This window comes from Macadamia integrifolia, chromosome 1 (assembly GCF_013358625.1).
Source record: "Macadamia integrifolia cultivar HAES 741 chromosome 1, SCU_Mint_v3, whole genome shotgun sequence".
Taxonomy (NCBI): domain Eukaryota; kingdom Viridiplantae; phylum Streptophyta; class Magnoliopsida; order Proteales; family Proteaceae; genus Macadamia; species Macadamia integrifolia.
The window spans coordinates 17,838,931-17,843,876 of NC_056557.1; the positions used below are offsets into that span (position 1 = coordinate 17,838,931).

The 4,946-nt window shown below is 37.6% G+C and overlaps 1 long non-coding RNA gene across 1 annotated transcript; it reads right to left on the bottom strand.

Moving 5' to 3' along the window:
• Window positions 1–1,859: 1,859 nt before the first annotated feature.
• On the bottom strand, window positions 1,860–3,660 carry LOC122076665. Its single transcript, XR_006139561.1, has 2 exons — window positions 3,560–3,660; window positions 1,860–2,602 (listed from the first exon to the last, which is right to left on the bottom strand). It is a non-coding gene; the product is annotated as an uncharacterized LOC122076665 (long non-coding RNA).
• Between the last annotated feature and the right edge of the window lie 1,286 nt (window positions 3,661–4,946).

The following is a 4,946-nucleotide window of genomic DNA, read 5'->3' on the forward strand; positions in this document are numbered from 1 at the left end:
CATTGCCTGTTCTTCCACCCAGTATGCCTATGAGCACATATGATATTCCTCCATCTGTGCTTCCACCACCGACTAGGGGATTGACTTCACATGGTGAACCTATTGGAATTACAGATTTTGAGATGGGTAGAACCTGATGTTTGAATTCCTTAATGTCAATCCTTTTTTTTTTTCCATCATTTTGGGGGCTCATAGCTCAATGCAGCCAATTTGGTCTTGGGTTTGTTAACAATTTGTTATTTTGGAATGGTTTCAATTAGAAAAATGGCATTGCCTATTCTCATTCTTTTCTTTTCTACTCTGAAGTTACAGAGCAAACTTCTGTATCCATTGAGTAGAGAGTCTTTCTTCTTGAACTATTATTATATGATATCACCCCCATCATGTAGAGCCCTTTACAAAGAAAACAAAGAAGCTCCCTTAAAAAAAAATAAAAATAGGAAGACCCATTTATGAGTGTGATGTCATTCAGATTTGAGGCCTAAGGCAACAGAATTAGATCAAGTACATGTTTTTCTTTTTACATAGAAATTGATAATATTAATCAGTCCGCTAAATGCAATGGAAGCAAAAGCCAACACATCATGTACACAAAAAAAAAAAAAAAAAAAGAATAACAATTTGGAACTAGAGTGGATATCCTACCAATCAGCATGGAGTGATAAATCATAAAGCAAACTATTCAATCATTTACACTTAAAACTTGGAAGAGCATCATATGATCCTCATCAAACATGTCAAGTCAATACACTGGACTTCCTGCAATGCTCTGAATCCAACTCCAATGAACATATCTCCAACAAAAACTTCAAAACCCTACCTTCATGAGCTAATATCTGAATCAACTGATGTTTTTTATGCAATCCAACTAATTAATAGATCATAAGAGTTCTTCTCAAGTATTCCAGCTGGAGAAGAAAGACATACTTTTCAGACAGACAACCCCATTCTCTCTCTCTCTTTCTATTTTTTCTCCCCAATGACTATATCTATTACATTGCAAACTGTTTGTTTTTTTGTTTCAAACAGTCGGATTTGCCATGTCCAGCACCCAAACACAGATTTGGTTCTTAGGAACTCAGAACACTGTTTGGGATGCCTTAAATTTCTCAACAGCCACCACTAACACCTTCAAGCAACAAACAAGAGAAAGGGTTGGAAGATACATTCTAACACACATATACAAGAAGATGGTTTCATACCAACACCCCCACCCCACCCCACCCCACCCCCTCCCCCAAATAAATAAATAAATAATAAAATATATATATATATATATAGGAACAGGTTTTAATTGGATGACACTATGGATGACCCACCAATTTGTAACATACAACAAATTTAAGGGGGGCTGAAGTTTTGTAAAGAGGAGCTGTCCTTACCCTCTCCTTCTATAATTCCATTAAAAGGAGCCAGTAAAAATAGTCATAGTGACCCTTAATTGGGTTACCATTAACATTAACAATGGGCCATATACATTCATCAAAACGGGAAAAAAAAAAATCCATCATAAAAGTCTCAATCCATCAAAAAATCCTCAAAAGGTGCATCAAGATTAGAGTATTGGACAAATGGAGTTCAATTCAGTAGGTAATTTCAAGAGGGTTTTTCCATGTACAGATAATGGGAGAGAGGCTAAATGGGTTCTTGTTTGTTTATTGAATATTGAGCATTAGAACAAAAGCACCAATTTCTGCCATTATACTCTACGGACAGCAAGCACATAGTCAGCCATTAGAACTCAAAACTCTTGATTTCTATCTCTTCTCTCTACTAGTGAAATGAAAAAAAGAAAATAAAAAAGAAACATATACTGTATGGACAGCAAGCACATATTCAGCCATTAGAACTCAAAACTCTTGATTTCTATCTCTTCTCTCTACTAGTGAAATTAAAAAAATAATAATAAAGTACTCTGTTTTCAGCAATTCAACAAGAGTAGACTTTTTCAGCTAATGATAGAAGCAATATTTCTTTCAGCAATTCAATAAAGTACTCTATTTTCAGCTAATGATAGAAGCAATACTTCTTTCATTGTAAATGGGAAACTAACAATTATGATCAGAATTGAACATAAAATTTACTTAACACCTACCAACAACTGGCAGATCTTGGCAAGGACCTAAACACCAGTTGCTCATAGCTTTCTTCTCTCCTTCTATGTAGAGATCTTACATAATACAATACAAGTCTTCTCCTTACTCCTCTCATTTCCTTTCCCCTACCCACCTTCCTTTTTTTTTATCATCCCAAGAGTGAAAGATATAGATGTCAAAGAATTCCATATCAGATAATTATCTAACCTTGAACCTACTATTGAACAACAAACCAGTCAGATTAACTTCTCCAATTATGAATTAATTTTGAGGCTGGACCTACTTTTCGGTTAAATGAATGGGTACAATCATGTTTCACTTGCTCCATGAAGAACCTACAAACTGGTTTTTCCTGTAACCATGTCTCTAAGAAGAACCTACAAGAAAAGGTACAATCATGTTTCACTTGCTCACATGCAGGTAAGCTGAAAAGAAGATGGAAAGCTGAAAGCACCATTCCAGATGATCTAATTCTCTGCAGTCCAACCCTGTTTCTCAATTTAGATCTGTTTTACGTACATTGAAAGTACACAAAAACAATGATTAGCAGTAGAGAAGATCACTGGATTGAGAAGTGATAAAAGTACTGGATGAGGATTTCCTAATTATTCAGATCAAATGAATCCTGGATGAGGATTTCCAAGATAAAAGTCTCAATTCATCATAAACAGAAAAACATACAATTCCATCATATAAAAGTCTCAATTCATCAGAAAACATACAATTACAACCCAAAAAAATAACACCAAACCTACATTCATCAAAAACTTAAAAAAACATTAACAGTGTTTCAAAAGTGTTTTGTTCAAAGTCTTGGTGGATTTGAACTACCATAACCTGGGCATTAACCCAGATGCTTTACCATTTTGAGCTAAAGACTCCTTACCTATGAAAAAAGAAATTGTTCGCACTTAAAACTGATATGCACTCGTCCATAAAAGAAAAATATAAAATGCTGATTAATGTTTCACCTCTTCTTTTTTTCTCAGGTAAAAGAAAATCCTGGTCCAATTAAGGGAGGACTTGCTCCAATCTATGGTGTTGCAGGTCCAAGTCCTATTATCTTCAATTTTGTGCAAAGATATGTGCTCACCGGCTATGAACTCTGTTTCATTGCCAAGGTTGGACGTTTTAAGTCAAAATGCAGGAATCCAAAAGTGTACAAAAGGAGGTGCATTTTTTGCTTTCAAGTGCTCATCAATGGCTGCTGTGGAAAGCATATGTCCTCTTGAAAAGTACTAATAAAATGTCATGGAAAAGTAACAGGGATCTAATCTTGCATTGTTTTCTGGTTGTGTACAAGGCTGCTCACAACCACACCTGGTGTTAGCACCATTGGGATACCATGTGTACTGAAGATAGCAAGTAATTAAATTAAAAAATTGAGTCTACAAGATCAGATTAGCATACCTAACAGCATACTAGCATTCGCAGGTCATATAAGGTTTAGCTTCGAAACATACCTCGTGAGCTCTGAGACCTTCGTGAACAGGGCAACCCACAAACTTTGTGAGAGAGATGCAACCCGCGAACTTCACGAGAGAGATGCAACCCGCGACCCGCGACCCGCGACCCGCGACCCGCGACCCGCGACCCGCGACCCGCGTCCCATGACCTTCAGCTCTCAAACATACCTTTTGAGCAAAGAAACCTTCCAGTCGCAGAGAGACCTTCGCGGAGCAGGCTGTGACCTTCGTGAGCAGAGCAAACTGCTAGGGTTTTTCCCTTGTTCGTAAAGAGAGCGGTGTGAGAGAGATGTAGTGAGAGGGGTGAAAGAGAGAGAATCGTGAGCAGAGAGCTTCCTGAGAGAGACTTTCAACTTAGAAACGAACCTTTTGAGCAGAGAAACCTTCCAGTCGCAGAGAGAGACCTTCGCGAAGCAGGCCACGACCTTCATGAGCAGAGCAAAACACTAGGGTTGAGAGAGAGAATAGCAAGATTAGAGAGCTTCCTGAGAGAGATGCAGCGAGAGGGGTGAGAGAGAGAACCGTGGGAGGGAACTTTTTAGGGATTGAAATTCAAACCTGCCTTACGGTTTGGTCAGAACCGGTTCAAATGGATGAATCGAGCCATCCAACCTTGTAAACTGGGTTTTGTTACCCTTGAAGCCAAATCTAATATTGACCATTGGTTTAAAAGAGAACATGTGTCCTCTTCTGCAGGTAGCAAAACAAAGAAAAACATGATTTCGAAAAATAGAGGATTTTTATCCCTCTTGGGCTGGGTTGGGTAAGCTAGCTATACTAGCTAGGTGGCACCAGGGCAGATGTAGGTTCACTGATGATAACCATGGCAGGTCCAGTGGGTTTCCAGTTCAGTGAACCGTGATCAGAGTTATCAATTCGGCCGAATAATTCGCGAATTATTCGGCCGAACCGAATTTTTCCAAATTTTATCAAAAATTCTGACCGAATCCGAATTTAAAATAAAATTCGGTAAAATTCACGATTTTTTCAAAAGTAAATATAAAACGCGAATAATTCGGACTGAATCCGAATTAAACCGAATTATTCGGTCCAATTAAACAGTATTTAAAAAAAAAAAACCAAAAAAAAAAAAAAAAAAACCCAATAAGCTTTTTTGACCGCTTTTTTGACCGAATCCTTAAATTAATCAACCGAATTATTCCGAATAATTCTCCGCCCGAATAATTCCCGAATCCGAATTTGCTAACTATGACCGTGATGGGTCAGGTATTGCTAGCCCCATTGAAATTTGAATTAGAGACAAAGTTCCCTACCACGAATGCAATAACTAAGACTCCAAAATACACACTTTTTTTAAGATAATAATTCTTAGGATTTTTTACATCAACCTCCCTTGTCATTTTCCGTAATTACATAATCCCCC